At 38.4% G+C, this 26,965-nt stretch overlaps 1 protein-coding gene across 3 annotated transcripts in view; it reads right to left on the reverse strand.

Annotated features, from left to right (window-relative positions):
* The window catches only part of WASHC1 (WASH complex subunit 1), a 69,462-nt gene extending 42,652 nt beyond the window's left edge, over window positions 1-26,810 (reverse strand). Inside the window, exon 1 of one of the 3 annotated variants that reach the window (XM_039333363.1) lies at window positions 26,713-26,810. The gene's annotated coding sequence lies outside the window, so the exon portion shown is untranslated. Of the gene's footprint in view, window positions 1-14,844; window positions 14,965-15,102; window positions 15,217-26,712 lie in introns of those variants that run through there. The other 2 variants (XM_039333355.1, XM_039333374.1) reach the window with 2 other exon arrangements.
* Window positions 26,811-26,965: the final 155 nt, after the last annotated feature.

Raw genomic sequence — 26,965 nt, forward strand, 5'->3', positions numbered from 1 at the left:
TTTTGTATTTTAAGCAGAGAGAAGGAAGCTAGGTAACAATGAATCTCTGTTAATTAGGAAAAAAAAATAAAGGCTCTTCAATTCTGAACAGGTTTCTTTTAGTTGTAAACTAGAATCAATGTCCAGATGTTGAATTATGCATGCAGATCATGGCTGGACTGCCAGGGATAACTAGTGGCTCTTTGGAATACTTCACTGCGCCTCACTTCAGTTGCTGATCTCAATATTCTCAGGAATTAAAAACATAAAATAAATGCTAACTTCTAATAGCTCAACTTCCCAGCACATGCTTGTAGTCTTAGTCAGATACTGCATTAAGCCATCATATGGTTTGCTTGCTTGTGGGTTAGCATAATATGTGAAGCCAGCACATTCAGTAAGCCATGATTTATGTTTTGTGCAATGTAAGAAACAGTATAAATTCTACAGAGGCAACCCAAAGCTACTGCACTACGCATTTGGCAGCAGAAAGAGTAACTGTCACTCTTAAAAATAACAGATGTTCCAGGAGTTACCGTAATGCACAAATACATCCACAAAGGCAGCAAAAAAAGTAATATTCAAAAGCACCCTGTGATCAAAAGAAGGGACTGGTGGGAAAGAACGTGTCCTATTTCTTTAAGCCCAGTAAGAAATCAATAAGCTGGGAATAATGGCAAACCGGATTGCACTTGGCCATAAATTATTCCGTGAAGGGTCAGCATAGAGGTTATTAAGAGACAAGGTTGCTTTTCTGCAATAAAAAGAGCTTGCTCCGAAGTCTCAGTCTCTAGCCACAGAACACAACTTTGCTCTACGGACTTAACTGCTTTCGGGAGCAGTTATTAGACTTACCCAGCATCTTCAATCAACTGGAAGCGTGTGCTTTCTAGTTTAACAAATCCCAACAGAAAATAATAAACCCAAACCTGCAAAAATGGGATGGAATTCTTTCTTTTTTAAAGGAGCATCTCTTCAAGTATGCCAAAAGTGTGCCTTCTTTTATCATTTCTGTCAAGGATTCCTACCAAAAGGCAAAACCAAACTGTAAATCCCTATCTAGGGACACATGCACAGCAGAAAGATGTGGGAATCCCTTACATGAAGTACCCTTCCTCTTTTCCAAATGTATGAGTGGAAATAAATGAGACGGGTATACCTACAATGCTATCCACACCTGTGCTACCGAGTGGAAAAAAGCCAAGTGCAGAAAATGAATGCCAAGTTCCATTTTATCACATTTTGAAAATACTCTAAGGAGAGCTAGGAAGCCTCCAGATCCAATTATCCCTCAGTTATGATCTGACAATTATTCTTTAGATATGCTATTATCTCCATCATGGGGATAATTCCACTACCTTATCTCTATTGTGCTGGTTATAGATTGCAGAGGTTCAGATGCGGTATATTATAAACCCAGCCTCTGTGTTTTATAAATCATGAATTATGGTAGATTGTGTTGTCCCAGTCAACTAGGTTTTAATCAATAAACTAAACTAAATGGTGTAGGGTTTCCTGCCTGAGCAGGGGGTTGGACTAGATGACCTCCAAGGTCCCTTCCAACTTTACTACTATTACTATTACTATGGTTAAGCAAGTCTAGCCTTAGGATTAGCTATGACCTAATTAATGCCTACATCAGGGGTAGGTAACCTTGGCTCTTTTATGACTCGTAGACTTCAACTCCCAGAATTCCTGAGCCAGCATGGCTCAGCTTGGAAATTCTCCCTTTCCCCTCAGCACAGCTGCCTCAGGAATTCTGGGAGTTGAAGTCCACGAGTCATAAAAGAGCCAAAGTTGCCTACCCCTGGCCTAGATGATTTGGACAACTACTGGGGGAACACTACTGTACTGATCCTTAATAGAACTCAGAATAACAGGGTTGGAAGGGATCCCTGCTTGAGCAGGAGCCCCTATACTATTTCAGACAAATGGTGTCCAATCTCTTCTTAAAAACCTCCAGTGATGGAGCACCCACAACCTTTGAAAGCAAGCTGTTCTCACTGTCAGGAAACTTCTTAGTTCTAGGTTGGTTCTCTCTTTAATGATTTTCTACCTGTCCTGCCCTCAAGTATTCTGGAGAATACCCTCTCCTCCTTGTGACTATCCCTCAAGTACAAGAAGACAACTATCGCGTCAACGCTAGTTCTTTTTTTTGATAGGCTAGACCAGGGGTGTCAAACTCAGTTTCATTGAGGGCCGCATCAGCATTGTGGTTGCCCTTGGGGGGGCAGGTAGGTGTGGCCAGGGTGGGTGAGGCCTACTGGGTGGGCGTGGCCAACTCTACATTGTTCACGTCAAGGGTGCCTGTGAGGGCCTGGGCAGGAGTGGGACAGATCTGAGGATCTCTGGCAGAAGGTGGTGGGACTGGGGCAAGCACCAAGGCATGGTCCATTTCTTCATTCCTCACAAAGGATGACACCTCCCAAGCATGCACCCAGGGGGCGGGGCCAACACATCAGGGGCTGGTTCCTCACTGTTTCTAGATGGCCTTGTGGAGCTAAGACTGAATGTGTTTCAGCATAGATGGCCACCACAAAATTGTACATTAGCTCCCAGCCGGCTTGGGCCAGGGCCAAGGCAGCGGGGTCCATTTCCTTACTGTTTCCAGGATGGCTTCGTGGGCTGCATCTGGCCCCCAGGCCTTGTGTTTGACATGTCTGGGCTAGACATATCTAGTTTCCATCGTATGATTTAGCCTCCAGACCCCTTATTTTTGTTGCTCTTCTCTGCATCCTCAAATGGTTAAACATTATTTTACAATGCAATTTGTTTTTAGCTCTTCCTGTTCAATCCGGCAGATGTACTTAAATGTTTCTTAAAACAAAATTTTAAACTACAGTGCAATTTAACAAAGATAGCATACCCAACAATATTGTATAAAAGTATACATAGCAATAGTGAACCAAATCTTTAAAAGGGGGGGGGGGAGAGATCCTTATGAATGAACTGAAAGGTGAGCAAACCTACAATCCAGGACCGAATTTTATCAGTTTCAAAACATTTTTATAGTCATTTGAATAGATCTTTGTGTGCCCATCCTATTCTAACAGACATCCATGGAATAGGTCTTATCTAGATCTTAGTTGCCATCATGAAATTATGAACAACACTTGAGTTATACTTTAATCGCATAATTATCTTAATGTAACCTGCACTAAGCGCCTTCCATACTAATGATTTATAGCACCTTTTAATGCAGTGTTTTTCAAACTTGACAACTTTTTCAATTACCAGAATTCCCCAGTCAGCGGAAGTGGGAGTTGAAGCCCAACATTCTGAAGTTGCAGAGTTTCAGAAACACTATTTTAATGTAATCCAACTTTTGGGTTGACTTGAATGAGAACACAACAATGACTGTGTAGGAATTATCATCATCATCAGTACTGGATTATAAATTCTATCAATTTTAGAAGGATTTTAGCTTGAATATAATTTTCCATCTTTACCTAGATCTTTCCCCCCCTCCCAAGATTCAGATTTAGGAACAAGCATAATTTATAAATTAAAAACATACTCCATCCTGGGATACACTTTGTGAATAATCTAAGATGCAATGTTATATGTATACGGAAAGTTCAACCACACTTAAGTGAAGACTCAGTTCCATCTAGCGTGCAATGGTGCTTCTCCTAAAAACTAATGCATATTCAACTGAGGAGGAGGAGAGAGTTAAGTTTCAACAAATATACCTGACAAGTGTTAAATATTTTGCTGCAGCTGAATAGCTTTTAAAAAATCATGTTGATGCATGAAATGAAATGTCAAAGCTTTTGAAGTTTTTATTAATTCCTCTAATTTAGGAAATGTAAATGCAGCAGTGACAGGCAATTAAATATGTGGAGGCAGTTGTTTAGCAGAACTATCCTCTCAGAAAGGTATCCTGATAAAGCTCTTCTCTCCAAAAACACTGTATCTGAGGAGAAAGCCTTGATGTCAAGTAGTTCCTTCTATGCTTATTCTGTTCATTTGGAATAGAACTCATAGTAGAAACAAGGTAAGATCACACAGACCTTTGGATGTTACTGAGCTCCAAACTGCATAAGATCTAGTCAGATTAGCCAATGGTGAGGGAAAATGGGGCTCTAGGTCATCACATCTGGAGGACTAGTGGGTTGCTCATTCCTGATAGAATGAAATGTGAATTCCCCCAGTCAGCAAAAATGTTGGTTTGGCCATTCATGTTGTTCTATGTTGAGAAGAAAGAAACCATTATGATCTACGCCAGTGTTTCCCAAACTTGACAATTTTAAGGCATGAGGACTTCAACTCCCAGAATTCCACAGCCAGCAACGCTGGCTGTGGACTTCGGGGAGTTGAAGTCCACATGCCTTAAAATTGTCAAGTTTGGGAAACACTGATCTACTCTACTCTAGACAGCCTCAGGAAACAAGTCAAGAAAGAAAAGAAGATGGAGACATCGTACAAAAGCTTAGTGCCATCAAAATTTAAAATGTAACTAGATATATCAGCAGTAAAAACATTTATGGGTTATGTACATTGTGCTCCCAGGTAGAATAAAAGATTACTTAAAAGAAAAACAATTTAATTTGTTAATACTTTGGATAAACAATCTGGAACTTCAAATGTAGCCAAACTACAATTGCCAACATTACTCACCATTACCCATGCTTCATGGGGTTGCTATGAGCTGTAGTTCAAAAACAAATTGCATAAGCCCAATCTAACTGGTAGGATATTAGCTTTTTGTCACAGTGAGGCTCATTTTCAATGATTCTGTGGTTCAATTCTCCAGATGTAATGTCTTGTAATTCACATTTCATACAACAATATTAAGCAACTTATGATTTCAAGTCAGTTATGTTCTTCAAACTAATTTCATGCAGTTTTTGGTCTAATTTCAAAACTCCTGCAAGTGATGAATTCAGACATCTGTTAAGTTTTGGCAGCTGCAGTGTGCTGCAGCTGCCAAAAAAGCCAACACAGTGCTGGGCTGCATTAACAGAGGGATAGAATCAAGATCATGTGAAGTATTAATACCACTTTACAATGCCTTGGTAAGACCACACTTGGAATACGGCATCCAGTTTTGGTCACCACGATGTAAAAAAGATGCTGAGACTCTAGAGTAGAGTACAGAGAAGAATAACAAAGATGATTAGGGGACTGGAGGCTAAAACATATGAGGAACGGTTGCTAGAATTGGGTATGTCTAGTTTAACGAAGAAAAGGACGAGGGGGGACATGATAGCAGTGTTCCAATATCTCAGGGGCTGCCACAAAGAAGAGGGAGTCAAGCTATTCTCCAAAGCGCCTGAAGGCAGGACAAGAAGCAACGGGTGGAAACTGATCAAGGAGAGAAGCAACCTAGAACTAAGGAGAAACTTCCTGACAGTTAGAACAATTAACCAATGGAACAACCTGCCTCCAGAAGCGGTGAATGCTCCAACACTGGACATTTTTAAGAAGAGACTGGACAGCCATTTGTCTGAAATGATGTAGGGTTCCTGCCTGAGCAGGGGGTTGGAATCGATGACCTCCAAGGTCCCTTCCAACTTTTTTTTTAAATTATTACTACTATTATTATTATATTATTATTATTATTATTATTATTATTATTATTATTATTATTAATCTCTGATGGCTTCCTACTGAGGATGGATAAAAACATGAGGACCTTTATTTTTTTACTTACTCTTCTCTTGCTTCAGCCACCCTCTGCATTGCTATATAGCTCCTGGTAAATTAACCAAGAGAGAGCTGGCCCTTCCTTAACAAAGGTTACTTGTCCAATACTTAGCGTATAGTCATTGATTTATTTAACGGAAGATTCAAGGATGCATCTATTGATCCATGACTCAGTATTTGTAGGCCAAAACTGAAGAGAACGATTACCATTGTGTAGTAGCCTGTGCTGTTTTCGTGCTTGTATCTTACACTTTTTGCTGATAGCTAATTTCACAAGAACCGGGTGCTCCCTGCAGGCAGTGATTTGTTGATCACATGGAGAATTGCATAATCTGCGGTGGTGGTTAGAGAAAATGTAAACTCAGGGAGGGCCTAACCCTCCTAATGGAGTCCTTATCTTTCTGACCTATCTCCCCCTTGTAGAGTTTCATAGGACTGGGAAACAACTGAGATCATTTACACAGGATATTTCCATAAACTAATAGAAGAAAATATTCACAAAATCTGGTAATGTATTAAAATCATAAAATGGAGAAAAATTAAAGCAAAGAGAAATGGGATGATCGGGGGAGGAGGCGAGGGACAGTATGCCGCAAAGCCAGTGATTCTCCTAGGTTGAGTTTTTTATTCGGAGCTCAGTTTATAGAAATATGGAATAAGGCTGATGGTAACACAAGATATGGACATTTCACAGAATTAACCAGGCATGTAAGGGTTCATTTAGTGACCGTTCAAAGTTACAATGGCACTGAAAACAGTGACTTATGACCATTTTTCACATTTACTACCTTTGGAGCAGCCCCATGATCTTGTGATCAAAATTCAGATGCTTGGCAACTGTTTCATACTTACGACTGTTGCTGTGTCCCAAGATCATGGGATCATTTTTTGCAACCTTTTAACAAGCAAAATCAACGGGGAAGCGAGATTCACTTAACAACCGTGTTACTAACTTAACAAGTACAAGTGCAATGATTCACTTAACAACACTGGCAAAAGAGGTCATAAAATGGGACATAATTCATTTAACCAATGTTTAGCAATAGAAATTTTGGGCTCAACTGTGATAGTAAATTGAGGACTACCCATAGTTACATATCACAATTCTTCAGACAAAATGATTATCCCACAGAATATGACTCATCTGCTTACTGCAATTATAGTTAAATAACCAGTGGGTTTTTGCACATGTAATAGCAAAGGAAGAAAGCAAACAGTAGCAATGAGAGAAATTAAGGCCCAAAAATTGAGAGAGAAAAGCCCCCTTTTATATCCAATGATGACACACCAACCGCTGCCCCCCTAAAAAAAATTATACTTGGCAGCAAGAGAACCAGTTAGGATTGCCAGCTTGCTAAAGGCTACACAACAGCAGTAAAGCAAAACAGATTTGACATAACCTGGGAAATTGGCTGACAAGTATAAAGTAACCCCAAGGAACCAAAGTAATCAGAATAACTAAAGCACAAGAAACAAATAAGAACAGACAGAGCTCGGAAGCAGGAGTTTACACTCAGCGACACCGAAAGATAGAAGCAAGCAAAGAGGGAGAAAGTCTAAAGGAAGTGTTGGTGTCAAATTTTATTGCAATCAACTGTGTTTTTCAATTCTGGCAACTTTAAGATGTGTAGACTTCAACTCCCAGAATTCTCCAACTAGCATGCTGACTGATGAATTCTGGGGGGTTGAAGTCTACTCATCTTAAAGTTGCCAGGTTGAAGAAACACTAATTTAAAACAAGGTTTTACTGGAGATGAAGCTGATGTCATCATTTTTCAGTTTGGTCACTGTAGAAAAGCCACAAAGCTTTACAGCTCCTAAGATCTTACTATTCACATGGTATGAATGATGTTCTTCATATAATTAATGCATGACGCCATTTACAGATATTTCAGGAACCCAAGAAAGCTAATCAGGTGGATCAGGTCTTGGCAGAATATGCCAAGTGTATCAAGGTATGAAACAGAAGATTTTGAAATTACTGAGGAGTTGGGAAGAGGTACTAAGCTGATTTTAGAGGTACTCCAGCTTTTAACCGTGCATTGCGAACTTCCTTTGACACAGCGCTGCAACCTAGCAGATGGCCCCATGACAGGAGCATTGCTATTTTCTGTATTCAGTGGAAAATGAGCAAAGGAATGATTTTTTGGGATAACCTGGGAAGGTAAAAATGACTCCCTGGGGTGATAGTGGGAGTGGAATTATCAACTGGAACATTTTCTTCTAATGGCTATTTAGAATTTAGAGAATTATAAATACTGATGGGGTAAAGGCAGCATACTTGGTTTGAGCTAATACAAATTGAAGTCTTAATTTTTGGAAGGGTCATTCAAATGCTGATTTCTGGGTTTAGCTTTTAGCACAGAACGTTTGACTTTAATGAGACATATTCCCCATTGTGCAACAGACTTTGCTGGCTAGGGAATTCTGGGAGTTGAGGTCCATACATCTTAAAGTTGTGAAGTTGAGAAACCCTGCTATAGAACTCAATGTGAGAAAAGATTCCTTGGTCTTTAGATTTCACCGCAGGGGTGAGGGGGAAGACTTAGGATAGTAGCTAATACAGAAGGCAAACAACTTGGCAAGATGTATCTCTATCTTCACAACTGCTGAGTGATTTCCCAGTTCCTTGATAATAGGGTGGCTCTAGCAAACCATTCATGGCAGAAAGCCACAGATGACAATGCACGGCAAATTCTGTGTGCTCTTTTCACACAACGCATCCTCACTATGAAGAAGTAACAGTTAGTTAGTAACAGTAACAGTTAGCTAGAAATATGGCAACAGAAGATTGTAAGGGAACACGTGTTTCACATGCGACACTGCCTCAAAAGCATGGCAGTTAAGACGGCAAGAGTAAATTATAAGTATTAATAGTATACAGGGAGTCCTCGACTTACAACAGTTTGTTTAGTGATTGTTCGAAGTTACAATCGAACTGAAAAAAAGTGACTTATGACCATTTTTCACTCTTAAACAACCGTTGCAGCATCTCCGTGGTTACATGATCAAAATTCAGACGCTTGGGAGTTGTTTCATATTTATGACGGCAGCAGTGTCCCAGGGTCATGGGATCATCTTTTGCAACCTTCTGACAAGCAAAGTCAATGGGGAAGCCAGATTCACTTAAACACCTGTGTTAGTAACTTAATGACTGTAGTTAATCACTTAACAGCTGTGGCAAGGTCGTAAAACGGGACCAGAATGGGTTACTTTACTGACCACGGCCATTCAACGACTGCAGCATCGCTTTACAACATTTGCTTAATGACTGTGGCAAAAAGGTTGTAAAATTGGGCACAGTCATGTAATGACCCACTTTATGATTGCAATGACTTCTGACTGAAATTGTGGGCTCAGTTATGACTGTAAGTCAAGGACTATCTATATCAGGGCTTTTCAACCAGTGGTACGGATACCACCAGTGGTACATTGGCACCTGGCAGGTGGTACGTGACCATCCTAGAAAAGTGGTAGCGGGGAAGGGGAATGAGCTGAACCAGTGGCAGCACTGCACAAGCTTGAGTGAGAGATGGCTGGAGCTGCAGGGTTTTCAGGGCTCAGCGGAAGCGCCAGGATCAGTGCTGCTTTCCAGCTGATCGGAGCTTCTTTGGGGCTGTCAGGGCTGAGTGGAAGCGCCAAGATCAGTGCCAGGCTCCAGCTGGAGCTCGGTGCTGATCCTGGAGCTTCTACTGAGCCCAGAAGAAGCGCCGATCAGCTAGAATGTTGCAGCATCTCCAGGGTCTTGTGATGCTTGGCAACTGATTCATATTTATGACGGTCACAATGTCCCTGGCTCATATGAAGTGACCAAAACCTGCTGCAACCACCCAGCAGACGGGGGGGGGGAATAAAAACCAAACACCCCCCACCCCACCCCCACTACCCCCCCACCCCACCCCCACTGCCAATCCTCAACAGAAATGCTCACAACAATGAAAACCTTGGACAGGAGGAAGAGCGCCGCCGGGTGGGCAGGCAGGTGTCTTGCTCAGCTGTGGTTTGGGGGGCATTTTTTTCAGTGCCATTGTAACTTCGAAGAGTCACTAAGTGAACTGTTGTAAGTCGAGGACTACCTGTACTTTATCAGTTTTTTTCCTTTTTGGGGGGAGGGGATCATCAAGTTTTTGACACCTTGCTAGGTGACTGGTGGTACTCAGATGTTGCCATATCCTAAAAGTGGTACAATGGGTGAAAAGGTTGAAAAGCCCTGATCTATATGGTCAGGGTTTACGTTAATCTTCTGAGTACGCTAAATATGTTCATTGTTTTCTGGGGAACGCTAAAATATGCTCATAGTTCCAATTAGTTTTTTGGGGACACTAAGTATGCTCATTTGCAAACTTTGGAGACGTTCTGAGGGCAAATTCCAAATTTTTTAAAAAATCATACTTCTCCCTAAGCACAGACTTCCTCATTATGGCTAGATACAGACTGGCTTTCAAAAGAATGATGATATGGTCATAGCACTTGGACCTTGGGTCCAAATCACCGACAGCTCTTTCCAAGTTTCATTTTCTTTCTCAGAAGCCTCCCATTGTGCTGGGTTCAGAAAAACAAACATTTTGTTTTTCTGAACCCAGAAAAACAAAATATTTGTATTTTTGTTTTTACAAATAAAAACAAAAGTAGCACAGATATAAATCATAATGTATATCTGTGCTACTTGGAGTGAGGGGGAAATGTTGGATAACTTCACAGATAGGCTACAGTTGGTTGCAGTGGGTCGTCTGAGCCCACCCTTAAAATACAGTAACAGAACATAGCAGAAGCGGTTATTTTGGTATAGACTAGAGCAGGGGTAGGCAACCTTGGCTCTTTTATGACACGTGGACTTCAACTCCCAGAATGGGAGCAGCATGGCTGGCTCAGGAATTCTGGGAGTTGAAGTCCACGTATCATAAAAAAGCCAAGGTTGCCTACCCCTGGACTAGAGACTACAAGGTCACGAATGAAGATGAATATACGTGGCCCAGGATAATGTTGCAGGATCCAATCTGGGTCGGTCATCGGGATCTTAGAGATTTAGCCTTCCAAGCTTCTGGACTTGTGTTGGAGCCCATCTTCATCTTCCCAGGCTAGAGAGAAATTCCCTGAAGATGGGCTCCAGCAAGAATCCAGAAGTTCAGAAGAGAAAACCTCTGGTCCCAGTGACCGACCCAGATTGGATCCTGCAACTACAAGGTCACTGTGTAAATCTCCCCATGTTTCAAGAATATAGTTTATAATATAAAGTTACTCATGCAAATGGAAATGGGTCTTTTTTAGAAGGCATAATGGAGGAGGTAAACAGATCTGATGGTTCCTTTTTAAAAATATTTACCACTAAGAGCATCCACTCATCTCAAGGACTTTTTATACTGTAATATTAAACTGCCCTCTTTGGGGCATTGTTCAGCAGCTCTGCTTTCCCCATATATTATAAAAATCTCATCAACACAGATGTTTGGGTCAGCACTAAAACATTAACTGAGTCCACTTTGCTGATGTGGACTTTCTAATAATACTTTCCACAGAACCTCTTCCTTCCAGCAATCTCCTTCTGAGCACTGTACTAAATTTTAACATCGCTGCAAATCTTATTTAGGGTTTGCAGACTTTTTTTCGTGTGTTAATTTCGAACCGCTGAGAACTTCTATCACAACAAAGCCATTCATCACAATATCTGTTTATGCTTTAGGAAAATTAGCAAGGAAAGAAAGGGAAGCAGAATTTAAAACAAAAGATTGCCAATTCCCTCTGGAAAAGAAATCTTGGGCTATAATTTCACACTGATTACAGGTAGTTCTTGACTTAAGTGATCCCACAATTTTGATCGTAAGCTATGACAGTTGTTAAGTGGGTCAACACATGACTAAGCCCAATTTTATGACCTTTTTGTGGCAGTCATAAAGCAAGTCCATTGTTCGCTATGGTGTGTTTTTTTGCAGAAACTAAGTCCATCAAAAATGTCACAAATTGCAGTCATGTGACCATAGGATGTTGCAAATGGCCATAAACGTGCAAATAGCACTGATTGCTGAGTGCCCAAAATACGATCACATGATGGGGAGGACATGGTTATAACTTCAAATCTGGGTCGGAAGTAGCTTTTTCAGAGTCTGCCATAACGTTGAATGGTTGCTAAGTAACTGATTGTAACTTGAGGACTATCTATAAAAGCAAAGCATTTGAGATAAGATCCAGGAAGAGGATCTTACTTGAAGAGATATTAATTGGTGCACAGCATAGTTTGAGGGCTAAGTAAACTTGTTGAAGCCAATTCTGGTTCTGACAAGATGACTCAATAAGAATTCTCCTAGAAAGCCACACATGTTGCTAGGAACTTTGTAACAGAATAAAAGTCAAATATAAACACATCAACTTTACACCTTTTTTGAAAGCTAAGCAGAATTAAGGAAACAGTGGGAGAAGAACATAAGAGTAAATCAAAGGCCTCTGGCCAGATCCACCAAAGCATATTCAAATCCAGGCTTACTGGCTGGCCTTCAGCCAGCTACTCTCTATGTACAATATCCCAAGACTATATTATTTATTGTTGTTGAAAGAATTATCACAGCCATGTAATACACCGAAGCATTTTGAGAACTAAATTGTAATTAAACATTAAAAAATGAGAATAGCATTTGGCGTCCAGTACTGGAAAACAAAAATGCAAATAATCAAGCTTCAGTTCCCATTTCAGGCAAAGATTCGTTGACTGTGTCTGTATAAGATGAAGGAGTCAGCCACTAGGGATATACAAAGTGTTCAAAATAAATATTTTGCATACTTTGAACGCTTTGCAATTTGCAAACAAAGCATGTCTCATCAAATTTTTAATAATGCAACCTTGTCTTCTGCAAGACTCGTCTCTTCAAAAGCTTTTCCTCGCTGTCTCCACATGAACGCTCACTTGCAAAGTCTTATCCACTACCACTTACATTTAAAACAGTTTGTGTGCCACAACTGTGGCACGGTCACATGATAGCCATTTCTAATTCCTCCTAGTCACTGCAAAGGGCCTTGATTAGAGTGCCATTCTAACTTGGGAGGGTGTTATTGAGAAAACAGATTAGCATTTAGAAAGAAAGAAGACTCAATTCTCAAGCAAGTAATTTACAAGACAGTTGGGGGCATCAGCTGATTAGAGGTAGACTTACCATAGTTCATTTAGTGACTGTTCAAAATTACGACACTGAAAAAAGTGACTTATGCCTGTTTACACATTTATGATTATTGCAGCATCCCCATGGTCATGTGATCAAAATTCAGATGCTTGGCAGTTGGCAACTTATTCATATTTATGATGGTTGCAGTGATCCAGAATCATGTGATCACTTTTGTGACTTTCTGACAAGCAAAGTCAATGGGGAAGCCAGATTCACTTACTCTTGTTATTAACTTAATAACTATAGTGATTCACTTAACCGTGGCAAGAAAGGTTGTAAAATGGGGCAAAATTCACTTGGCAACAGAAATTTGAGGTTCAGTTATGGACCTAAATCAAGGACTACCTGTATTTGTAGGAGTACCAATCCATGGCGGTTGGCAAATTGGTATTGCTCCAGGTCCCTATGGTGAAGCAGTGTCATCTGGTAAGCCTAAGAGGGGTGCCTTTTCTGCTATGGTGCCTTCCTTATGAAACAATCTCCCTCAAAAGATATGGCTGATCCTGACTCTTTTAGCCTTTAGGAAGGAGGTGAAGACTGTCTTTTTCCCCAGGCAATGAGGCCAGGATATATTGATTTGATAATTCAGTTTCAGTTTTTCTCTCCCTCTTAAACTACATAGAGTCAGGGCAGGGCTACCTTGAATTACTTTTTCAAACTTTACTGTTCTTACTGGAATAAGTTCATGTCTTACTAATGGTTGCTTCATATTTGCTTCAATGCTTTTCTATAGTTGTCTTGTAATCTAAGAGCTAATGCTCTTCTACATTTGTCAAGAAAAAAAGGTTAGGATTAAATGATAAGTATCAATGGAGTGCAAGAGGTTAAATACATTTACCTAGGAATTCCACTTTAAAAGTGTTGAGAAACATTGTCTTAAACACTAGCATTATGCCTTCATAAGCTTCTCTAGGTTTGAGTTCTTTTCCCTGAATGCATGATGGTGACTTCAGTACATATAGGATTTCAGAGAAAATATTGCAGAGGCTAACTAACACAAAAGATCTACACTATGAACTGAAATTAAATGTTAAAAGAATAAATAGCAGTTGAAAACAGTTCCAATTCTGATTAGACAAACTGATAAAATAAGCCAGCATGGGAAGAAGATGGCTGTAGAATATGAAAACTGCAATCCAACACATCTGGATGCACTAAAAAATAAGACAGAAGAACATTAAATCTTAAAAAGGAACATCTGTTTTCTTTATAATGCATTCCTGCAACAGAAGCAAGCTCTTGTGAGCTAAATGGCATTAAATCTATGCCAGGTATAGGTTTTTTTTAAATCATGATTTATTAGATTAACATCTTTTCTTCCAAAAGCTGAAGACAACTTCCACAGAAATCCCCCTTCATTTTATCCAAACAACTGCCTTGTGAAGGAGGTTGGGCCGAGAGAGAGTGTGTGGCCCAAAGCCACTCTGTAAGATGCCATGGATAAGAGTGACCTTGAATGTTGGTCTCTCTAGCCATTGTGTCACTATATCACAACATTCCTATTTTCAGCTACCTCGAATTTAAGGAATCAGGAAACACACCCGCTTGTCATACTCCAACTTTTTAAAACACATATATTCTGAATATAAACAAGAGAAGTGGGCTACCACCTTCAAGAAACACACTCTTCCAACATATTTATTTATAAAAATGCCTTTGGGCTCACGTCTTAGAAAATAGAAATGGCAGGCAATAACAGGCAAAAGCATTGTTTGGAAGTCCATTCCATGGTTCTTAGGCAACTGGCAATGAAAACCAGTACAAGAAAAACCCAGTTAATCAGTTAAATGGGTTTGGTGATAACCATGGCACAAACAAGCCCTCACCCCAAGGTAAAACCTCCAAAACAAAATTCCAAGTTTCCCTATTCTTACTTTCATAAAGAAATTCAAGACTTGCACTCTGCTGATATCGTACTTCAATAGATCACCGACAGGACCCTCCCGTTAAGAGACTAGCATTCTGTGCCTCTTAAAGGCATTGTAAAATAAAAGGTGGAAGCTTAAACACAAATAAAACGAGGTCGCCCCTTTCTCACAGCATTCAGATCTTCCCCCAGATATACCTAGTTTTCCCTCTGGTGATGTCCTCCAGCGTTGTGGGGACTACAATTCCCAGGATTCCTTTACACCCTTTCTTTTTTAAAAATAATAATCCTGAGGCTTCTACCCCAGCAATTCTCTCCCCCGTATTGGCCCTGACATCCCCCGTGGGAAACAAATACTGTAAGCAACCCCTCCCGCCAGGAGGCTACGCCTAAGTCTCTGCCAGGCAGAAAGAAGAAAAAAAAGGCCACGCAGCCTTCATCCTTCCTGTTCCTCACCTGTTCAGTACTGAAAAGCTGAAGCCAGGCCCCCTCCTAGCAACCGAGAAGGCACAAGAAACGAAAGCCCTCTGAGCATTTTTACATCCGCCCGGAGTTTTACGTACTTCCGCCAGCGTCAGAGAGCTTTCTCGGTTCGAAACGTTCCTACTTCCGCCCTTATATAAAATCTCCAAGGATTCTCGGCAATTTCAAAGAAGCGGGGGTTTTTTTTGGTTTTTTTTTTTAAACGGTAGTTCTGGGCGTGTTTGGAGTCTGCCTTCTTCGGAAACGCTAGGAAAAGTGGGAAGGAAGAGAAGGCTTACTTTCTTCATAGACAAATAGAGAATTTAGGCAGTACCATTGAAAGCTAACAGGCTTATTAGGCAATCCTGTGCACTCCCATTTCGAAATAGGCCCGTCTGAATTCAACCGTATTTACTCTCAAGTAAATGAGTACTGTACAGTGTGGAAATTTTAAAACAGCATGAGCTTTCACGACTCTATTCGTGATGTAGTTTTTGATACAAATGTGTCAAGAAAGGTCATAAAATGAAGCAAAATTCACTTAAATATCTTGCTTAGCAACAGAAATTTTGGGCTCAGTTATGGTCTTAAGGACTACCAGTACTATTCATGACTTTTAAAAACAAATTACTTAGAAAGGCAGTACCTAAATATATTAAGTACATTTAATACACTGGAGTACAATCTAATCAAATACTGATGTATAAAATGTCATTTTATTACAATGTTATTTTGCAGTTCTTCAGATTTCCAAGCCTAATGCCAAAGAATCAAGGGTATTTGGTGCCAATCCTTATGGCAGTTGGCACGCAGGCAACCAGAAAAGACATTTGAAGAAGATAAGTTTTCAATGTCTGTAGTTGGTGAAGACAATGTGGGACTAAAATACACAGAATACCAAAGTAACAACAGCTGCAGCAATCAACCTTACAGTTAACAAAGAATATATTGAAATAATGGATAGTTTCTGCCTTTTAGGATTAACGTTTAACAGTAAAGGAATAAGAAGTAAAAAAGTATCGCCTTCATGGATTACTGCCTTGTTGCAGCAAAAGGGCTTGTGCAGCTCAATGAAGCCATGATCTTCATGGTGCAGGGCCACCCAAGACAGAAAAATCATAATGGAGAGTTCTGACAAAACATGAGACAACGGACAAGGACATGGTAACCCATTCCAGGATCCTTGCCAAGAAAACCTTAAGGACAGTATCAAAAGATATGATGCCAGATTGTTGTAGAAAATGAAAGAGACTTTACTAATTCCAGAGGGTGTAGCAGAGAGATTTATTGTGCAAGGTTCAGAAGCAGTAAAGACAAGCAATTCTGAACCCTGGGGGTGGGTTCAAACTACAGTTTTATACTTTCCCTTTCTCAGGAACAAAGGAACACACATAGAAATCTACATTGTAATACATTAGATTCATTTCTCACGGGCACACAATGGAGAATCTGCTACATACATTGTATTTGAATGTAATGCGCATTTGGTTAGTCACATATTGTTAACAGAGCTTTAGTCCAGTAATTATGCAGACACATTATTTTAATGATTTTTCATTATTATTATTATTATTCCACATTATTCTATATTATTCTACCTTAAGATGATGAGCTCTCAGTCAGAGAGTGTCCAATGTGCTACTGGGGAAGACTGCAGGGCATTTACAAATAGCTCCAGAAAGGATGAAGCGGCTGGGCCAAAGCTGAAAGGATGCTCAACTGTGGATGTGTCTAGTTGTGAAAGGAAAGTCCGATAATGTAAAGAACAATATTGCATAAGAATTTGGAGTGTAAGATCTATGAATCAAGGTAAGCTGGATCTGGCCAAACACGAGATGGCAAAACTGAACATCAACATCTTGGGAATCAGTAAACAAAGTGGATGGGAATGGGTGAATGTGGCCATTATATCTATTATTGTGGGCAAGAATCCCTTTGAGGAAATGGAGTAGACTTCCGGTGGTTAAAGCGGTGGAGATGGCGGCTACTTTGTAGCCGTCCTCCTGAGAAGGTGTCAGATCCGCGGAGCACAGCGTTTACCAGCTGGCCCGCGGCTCGCAATCCCCTTCCCGGGCGAAGGGAAGGGGTAGAGATCGCATGAATATAGGTAGAACCTCTTAACTCTCCCTGGATTTTTATTTTTAGGGGGGTAGAAAGAGGGTTCCCTCGGAGTTCATTGCCTTCTCCGCCTCTCAGCTGTCTTTGTTTCTTCGGAAACAAAGCGAGACGCCGCTACCATCTCCGTACTTAAAGAAAACGTGAGTAATCTTAAACCGGACAGAACTGTTTAAAGGATTTTATTTATAGTTTAGCTTTATTTTATTTTTTTTTAGTTTATTTAGTTTATTTAGTATGTGTTGATTTTTTTTTTATTTTTTTGAGCTTTCTCTTTTTTTTTCGGGCGGAAAAGTGAGAGTGAAAGTAAAATGGCGTTTTGAAAGTTTTTTCCTTTAAAAGACGGATCGGCTGAATTGTTGTTTAATACTGCTTTTTTTTTACTTTTTTACTTTTTTATTCTTGGGGACTTTTAGATTGATCTTATTTTATTCTATTTTATCTTATTTTTAATTTTTTTTTGGATTACTTATTTTTATCGGTATTTTTAAGAAGAAAGGAAGATAAATTAAAATGGCTTCAAAACGACAACCAGCTACTGCAGCTTCTAAAGTAAATTCTTCTCCTGCTACTTCTACTGTGCAACAACAACTTAAAATAATACCCTCAGTGCAGCAACCTAAATCCACTCCACCTTCACCTCCCCCATCTGGCACATCAGCACAAGACATTAAAGAAATAATGGTAAGTGCCGTCTCACGGTTTAGGGAGGAAATGAAACAACTTTTGGACCAGAATAAATCTGAAACTAAGGAGGAAATGAAGAAAGAGATGAAGGAGCTTTTAGAACAGAATAATGCTATTTGAGGGATGATATACTTCTAGCTCTATCTGGAATGGCCTCAGTGGTTGTGAAGCTGGACTCCAGAGTAGAGGAAATTGAAGAAACAGTTGAACTTTTGGATTATAAATTTCAAGATATGGAGAAAAAAGTGGAGACTTCACAAGATGATATTCTTATGTTCCAGTATAGACAGATGGAATATGCTTTGAGAATAAGGGGTCTGAAAGAAGATAAAACTCAAGATTTGATGGAAATGGTGATTAATAGCTCCTGTCCTGGAATGTTAATGGATTAAACATTCCTCAAAAGAGAAAAAAAATTTACCACTATTTGAAACAACATAACAATGATATTATTTGCTTGCAAGAAACTCATATTACAGCTAAAGATCAAAAATATTTAAATAATCCTCGCTTGGGATCTCATTTTGTATCTCCCGCCCCTGGGAAGAAAGGGGGTGTTGTAATCTATGTTAAACAGAATTTATCTGCTACCTTGTTAGAATCAGATCCTTATGGAAGATATGTTATGCTTGAACTTGGTTTATATGGCAAGAAAATTCTTATTGTGGGGTGGTATGCACCAAACCAGCAACAGGAGCAATTTTATAGGTTACTACATCAGAAAATAACTTTGTTGGACTATAGATCTGTGATTTTAATGGGAGACTGGACTGGTGTCTTAGATATACAAATGGACAAAAAAGGCTCTTCTACCTTTTTTAAACAGGCTAAATTACCTAAAGCCTTTTTTGATATGAAAGAAGATTGGGAATTGAGAGACTATTGGCGTGAACGTAATCAAGAAGAAAAATTTTAAGAATCAGGAAAGATTTTGCTTTCTTAGCTAATGAGCTTAAAGCTAGATCGATGCCATTTAGATGGGAAATCCCGATGGGTATTGTTTTGAGCCATGCGGGGACACGTTATAGATTGAATACGGTTGATAAAGCTAGAGAGTTCTATACTTCAGTCCTAGGTGCAGGCTCAACTTTACCTGTTCAGAAATCCCTGAGTGGCAAAGAGGCGGAGCAGCAGTCTGAGGCATCAGGTTTGGTTTCTGCTGGGATGCTGCAAGCTGAAGGGCAACGCCAGACAGAGGTTAAAGAGCAGAGAATGACTCGTGCAGCTTATAAACGTAAAGAGAAGGAGCAACGTAAGAAAGAGGCCAAAGAGATTTCTCCTGGAAATGTATCACCGCCGGTGGGAGGAGCAAGACCAAAGAGTCATGCAACACATGTTGCAATTTCAGATCTCCAAGGTGTCTTCTCCAGGCTGCGGGCCAAGGGAGATGGCAAAGTTTTTGACCTGGAATGTTAATGGATTGAATTCTCCTCAGAAAAGGAAAAAAAATCTTTTATTATTTGAAGCAACGTAATAATGATGTTATTTGCTTACAGGAAACTCATATTTTACTTAAGGATCAGAAATATTTAGTTAATGCCCGTCTGGGATCTCACTTCGTATCTTCTGCTCCCGGGAAGAAGGGGGGAGTTGTTATCTATGTTAAGCAAAATCTACCAGTTTGTCTGGTGGAGTCTGACCCCCAAGGGAGATATGTGATGGTTGAATTGGGCTTATATGGTAAGAAAGTACTTATAGTGGGACTATATGCACCAAATCAGCAACAGGAACAATTTTAGAGACTCTTACATGAAAAAATAAATCTGCTGGACTACAGATCCGTGGTATTAATGGGGGATTGGAATGGTGTTTTAGATGTACAAAGGGACAAAAAAGGTTCTTCTCCTCTTCTTAAGCAGGCAAAATTACCTAAAGCCTTTTTTGATATGAAAGAGGACTGGGAATTACGGGACTATTGGCGGGAATGTAATCAAGAGGAGAAAGACTTTACCTTCTTTTCAGATAGACACCAATCCTTCTCAAGGATTGACTTCTTCTTGATTACAACGGACTTATATAATAGAGTAAAGAATGTCAAGATTTTCCCTAGGTCTTTGACGGATCATAGTCCAGTTTGGATGGAGTTGACTCAAGAAAAAGAGGAGAGAAGATCCTGGAGGGTGAATGAGAATTTATTTAGACAAGAAAAAAATGTTAAGAAACTAAAGGAGTGTTTAAAGGATTATTTTGCTTTGAATATGTATAAGGGGACTTCAATGTCAATGGTATGGGATGCAGGGAAAGCATTTATGCGTGTGATTTTGATAAAAATGAATAATTGTCATAAGCAAAAACAGATTCAGAAACGTAAAGAATTGGAAGATGAAATTAAATTAAAAGAAAAGTCTTTGATTTTAAATCCTTCTGATGAAAGTATTAAAGAATCCTTAAAGTTGTTAAGAACACAATTTAATACGTTGTTAGCAGATCAAGCTGCAACCAATTTATTGTTTATGAAACAAAATACATTCTGTAATGCTAACAAGCCAGGGAGATGGTTGGCTTATCAATTGAGAAAGAAACAGAGACAGAGAACAATAGATAAAATAAATTACAAGGGTAAATTAGTTTCTCAGAAGGAACTGATTAAGAAATCTTTTTTGGATTATTATCAAAAATTATATAAATCTACTAATGTGCAAATTTTAGAGATAAATAAATATCTCAGCGAGGTTAGTTTCCCTAAATTGACAGAGGATCAGAAACATGAAGTTAATGGTTTAATTACTAAGGAGGAAATTTCGCTAGCAATTCAACAATTGAAACCAGGGAAAGCACCGGGTACGGATGGGTTAACAGCTGTTTATTATAAAGCCTTATTGGAGGAGATGATTCAACCATTAGGTGATCTTTTCAATGGCATTTTACAGGGTCAAGAGATTCCTCCCTCATGGCGTACTGCTTTTATATCATTGATTCCAAAGAAAGATCAAGATCTTACTTTACCAAAGAATTATAGGCCTATATCTCTTTTAAATGTGGATTATAAGATATTTGTAAAAATCTTAGTAAATAGGCTTATGAGGGTTGTGCACCACCTTGTGCCTAAAGATCAATCTGGGTTCATAACTGGAAGGTACATGAAAAATAATGTCAGACAAATTATTAATTTATTAGAATATTTAGATAAAAATAACCAAGTTCCTGCAGGGCTGATATTTTTAGATGCTGAAAAAGCATTTGATCAATTGAATTGGCATTTTATGTTAAGAGTAATGGAAGAGATGAATTTTGGTGAAAAGATATTGCAAGCTCTTATGGTAATATATCAAAAACAAACGGCACAACTTATCGTTAATGGAGGTTTGTCAGAGGTTTTTACAATAGAGAAAGGTACTAGACAGGGTTGCCCATTATCACCGTTGCTGTTTGTTTTAACACTGGAAATACTGTTGATCAAAATTCGAGAGTCGCAGGAAATTAAAGGAATAGAAGTTAATAAAAAAGAGTATAAGTTAAGAGCTTTTGGGGATGACTTGGTTATCACTTTGTCGCAACCTACTTATTCTGTAGTAAAACTACTACAGTTGATTCATAATTATGGTTTGGTTTCGGGTTTTAAGATTAATGTTAATAAGACTAAAATTTTACCTAAAAATATGACTAGTCGGGAGAAGCAGACTTTGGTTAATTTGACGGGTTTTGAAATTGTTAATAAGGTAAAATATTTGGGGGTGATGCTATCTGTTTCTAATGCAAAATTATTTAAACATAATTATGAAAGGTTGTGGGTTAGGGTACAGAGAGACTTGAAGAATTGGGAAAAGTTGCAATTATCCCTCATGGGAAGAATTGCAGTGATAAAAATGAATATTCTACCCAAGTTTCTCTTTTTGTTCCAAATGATATCGATTTTGAAGAATGAGATCAATTTAACTGAGTGGCAGAAAGGCCTTAATAAATTTATTTGGGCAGGGAAAAAGCCAAGGGTTAAGTTTAAAATTATGCAAGATTTCCGTGAGAGTGGAGGACTCAAGGTGCCGAATTTGAAATTATATTATGATGCGGTGGTTTTAACATTAGTTAGTGACTGGGTAAATTTGACAAATTCTGATATACTTCACTTAGAGGGATGGAATTTACTTTTTGGGTGGCATGCATATTTAATATTTAATAAAAAAATGGATTGGGCTTTTAAATCTCATATCTTAAGAATTTCTTTACTTAGGGTTTGGAGAAAATATTATAAAAGTGATTTCAAAGTACCATTATGGGCTATACCTTGGCATGCAATAGAAGGAATAAAAAGAGGGGTTAAAATGGATATGGTGTCCTATAGACAGTTACTTAAATGGGATGGACAAAACTGGCAGTTAAAATCACGGGAAGAGTTAGCACAAGAAAATATTATTTATTCTTAGTTCCAATATAGGCAATTATTAGACAGATGGAAGATGGACCGTAAGGTGGGTTTTCTCAGAGAAGATGAAAATCTTATTAAGCAAGTGAAGGATCAAAGACAAACCCACATTAAGAGGATTTATGGGGTTTTAGTTGAATTGGATTCAGAAACGGAAATAATTAAAGATTGTATGATTAGATGGGTGCAGAATTTTGGCGAGCCAGTTCCATTGGACACCTGGGAAACTATTTGGGTGAGAAATGTCAAATTTACACAAGCACAGAACTTAAGGGAGAATTTTTATAAAATGTTTTATAGATGGCACCTTGATCCACAAAAAATTTCTTTTATGTACCCTGACTTACAACCTAAATGTTGGAGATGTGGTTGTATGGATGCTACTTATTATCATATTTGGTGGTCGTGCAGAGAGATAAAAGCATTCTGGATTATGATATGGTGGAATATCCAGAGAATTTTTAAAAGGAGGGTAAAATTTACTCCACAATTATTTTTGTTAGGTATAGTTAGTGATTGTGATACAAAGGAGGTTATATTGATGTTAAATTTGATTACAGCTGCGAGGCTGTTAGTAGGACAATATTGGAAGAAGGAATCTTTGCCTACATTGCAGGAATGGTTTCTTAAAGTGTCTCATTTGGCGGAAATGGCAAAGATTTCGGCTTTCTTAAAGGGTCAAACGCAAGAGAAATTCCTTGCTGTTTGGGATAAATGGATAAAATTCATACAATTTAAATTTGATATTAAAAAATACTATATAGTTTTTTCATAATTTTTAACTTTATATATATATATATATATTCTATTTTATATTCTTTTTTTATATAAATATAAATTTTTTTAACTTTTTTTAATTAAGCCTATATTCTGCTCTGGGAGGCCCTGGGGGGGGGAAAGGGGGGGTTTGGGTAGGGGTGGGGGAAGGGGGGTTTTGTTGGGTAATGTTTGTTTTTATTTGTATATGTTGTTTTTTGTTTTTGTATTGTCTTTTATTTTCTGTAAAATTTATAAAACTTTTTAATTAAAAAAAAATATTAATTATTCTCCATAGATTCTAAATTTACTATAACGAGGTGGGTCTAAAAGTTCTTGTATCACACCCCTGCAGTTAGTTTTTGTTTTCCCTAGTTTGCTAGTCTCTACAAAGTTCTGGTTCATACATTATATTAAACCATGTCATGATTTGCCAAATTTTTGTTGTAAAATTTTGTACGCATTATTTTTTTTTCTAATTTAAAAACATGCTTTACCATAATATGTAAACCAAGCTATTATAATTTCAACAGACCTTGGTTAAACAAAAATGATTTAACGTGGTATAGGAACATAGCCATTGAGAATACTAGCTCTTGCTAAATAGACTGACCTTGAATTGGTTGACCTGTGCTTTTATTTGTCAAATTATTAATGAGCCAGTTGAAAAAAAAGATGCAAGAGATAACATTAAACCTTTTAATTATAACCAACTATAAAAGGAGATCTTGACCTTAGAAGAATATTACCAAAGTTAAAAGAAAATTGTTTTCCTTCTGATTCTGCTAAGTGCTCTCTCATGTGTTACAAATTAAGATTGGGAGTTCTCTTTTGATGCTAATGACTATAAAATGAATAATGCACTTAAGAGTTTCATGACATTCCTACTGAACCAAGCTTGCACTGAAGTATCAGAAATGACTGATGTCATCTCTATTTATAAAGCATGCTTGGAATAATGATGCTTCTTTTAGACATGTCTGCAAGACCATTATGCAATGTTTTGACATTACTTGATAAGGGAAACAATTGCCTCATTTTGGAAGCTGAAGCTGACAGTACAACAATTGATGAAGTGTTTAGCAGAAAGATAACAAATGCAAGGTCCTATAAACATAGGAAAACTTTTTGATAGAGTCAAGGATCAAGAAACCAAGAAGGACAAAAGTTCAATTAAATAAGCCAAAGATGTACAGAAAAAAAAATATCTAGAATACATCTACACAGATTCTACAAATAGAGGGATTCCACAAAGAGGAATAAGACATTAGGAACTCTAATCTTGATAGCTGTAAGGCAATTGCTCTATATGCTAAGACCTGAGGCGTCTCCTATATTATACAGCTGTTAGCAATTTATAAAACAGCAGGAGATTATCTGGTCGTGTAAAGTCTTTGCATTGCATTTCAAAGCTTGTACTTTAACAGTCAGTCAGTATGTGCTTCATTGATTGTACAAAAGCCTTTGATTACGTCAATCACTTCAAGCTGCGAATGTGCTCATTAAAATGGGAATCCCAGAACATTTCATTGTCCTCGTGAGAAAAGTATATACAGATCAGGAAGCCAAATATGAATAGAACATGGAGAAAAAGATGGCTCCAGGTTGGCAAATGAATGCAAGGAGACTATACATTCTCCCCTTATTTAATTTTAACCAATTTATATACTGAATATCTGTTTAAAGAAGCTGGACTGGAAGATGAGCATGGCTTTAAAACTGGAGGAAGAAGCATCAATAACTTGTGCTATGCTGATGGCACTACCATCAGAGCCAAAAATGCAAAGGATCTGTAAGTTCTATTAGTGAAAGTCAAAGACCACAGTGGAAAAATGGGTCTAAAATTAAATGTAAAGAAGATCAAACTAATTTAACTGATAGAGCAGCCTACCTTGGAACTGACAACGAAGATATCAAACTGATTGATAGGTTCTGCCTTTTAGCATCAAACATCAACAGCAAAGGAACTAGCAGTTAAGAAATACACTACAGTCTAACATTTACTGGAACAGCCATGAAGGCTTGCAAAATTGATTCAAATGCTATGATGTATCTACATGAACAAAGACCAGGATCATGAAAGATACTGAATTCTTTGTAACACTCTATGGAAGTGAAAGATGGACTTTGAAGAATTTGAATAGGAAAAGTATTGATGCTTTTGAACTTTGATGTTGCAGAAGACTCTGAGAATAACATGAATAGACAATAAAACAAATGAAGCATCAAATAAATCAACACGGAGTTCTCCCTTGTGGTACAAATGACCTGGCTCAAGTTATCTTATTCTGGGACACATTGTGCAAAGATCCAGCTCTCTGGAGAAGGCTCTAATGCGAGGATGACAGCAGCAATATGAATGGGCTCACTTACAGCAGCAGTAACTACATCTTTGAAAGACTTGAAAGAACAGGGTAGGGAGAGAACATCATGGAGAAAATCTATCTGTGTAGTCAATAAGAGTCAACAACAACCTGGTGGCACATAATCAACTTTGTCTTTACGGTATTTAGAATCCAAGGCAACAGGCAGAGCTAGCTAGTTGTTATTTCTTGCAATGTTTTCCTCCTCCATTTGAAGCTATTAAATCTAAGTTTATCAGATTTGAATTGCAGAAATTCAGATGACTACCAGATGGCCCCAAAGAGATACAGTCTTTTCTAATTCTTTTCTGCCACCTAGTGGTTTTCCACATTTAGGCAGCCGAAACTGTTATTGGAGATTGCTCCTGGGCTGATTGTCTGTTTCTCTTTCACTTTTAAAGAGAAGATTTGACAACTAGAGTTGTAATAAGATATGAATGGGAACTTCAATGTCCAAAGTACATAAATTGTGAGTTCTAGTCCTGCTTTAGGCATGAAAGCCAGCTGGGGGCTTTGGGCCAATCATACAACAAAGGATTAACATTAGAATAAAAATCAAGGTTCATTCATTCATAATATTGCAGGATCACAGTATGAAAATACAAAGTATGAAAATACAGTATGAAAATACAAAGTAAATCACTTTTCTCTAGAAATAGCAAGAAACGAAGTCATCGCTGTTTTCATGTGAGCATGAGGCTCATTTTAAAATGCATCCTTTTCAAGAAAATCAAGCTTCAGGAAAAGAATAGTCTCACAGAGAAATGAGACTCCTTATAGTTATATAAAAAAAAACCTGAAAACATCTTTTAGATCATAAATAATAACCTGTTTTCATATGGTTAGTACAGGTAATCCTTGACTTACAACAGTTCATTTAGTGAACGTTCAAAATTACAACAGCATTGAAAAATGTGACTTATAACCATTTTTCAGAGTTACCACCTTTGCAGCATCCCCAGAATCACATGATCAAAATTCAGATGCTTGGCAACTGGTTCACATTTATGACCTTTGCTGTGTCCCAGGGTCATGTGATCCCTTTTTACAACCTTCTGACAAGCAAAGTCAATGGGGAAGCCAGATTCGCTTAACAGGTTACTAACTTACCAACTACAGTGATTCACTTAACAACTGTGGCAAGAAAAAGTTGTTAAATGGGGCAAAAGTCACTGAACAAATGTCTCACTTAACAACAAAAATTTTGGCCTCAATTGTGCTCATAAGCCGAGGACTATCTGTAGTCAATGTCAGCCTCCTGAGCAAACCAGACAGGAAACACGATTAGATGAGCTAATTCTACTTATTCTAAGGCTACATTACCAGAATCTTGCCAGTCTGAAGTTCAAATCTCCACCTACACTTTTAACTGCTGGATCAATTAGGGCAGATCCTTCCTAAGTTTCTTCCACTGATTGTTAAGGCACTGAGGGCTCCTGCCTCTCTTGTTTGATTGTTACCTAGGCAGCCTCTCCTTCTTTGTCCCTCAAGGTTATCCATGCATTCCATTACATCAGTGAATTCTTGCATTTCGTTAGTCTTATGCTGTGGGAGACATTTGCTTTCACTGAAGGTT

This window comes from Crotalus tigris, unplaced genomic scaffold (assembly GCF_016545835.1).
Source record: "Crotalus tigris isolate CLP2741 ecotype Arizona unplaced genomic scaffold, ASM1654583v1 scf7180000017625.6296891, whole genome shotgun sequence".
In the NCBI taxonomy this organism is placed as follows: Eukaryota; Metazoa; Chordata; class Lepidosauria; order Squamata; family Viperidae; genus Crotalus; species Crotalus tigris.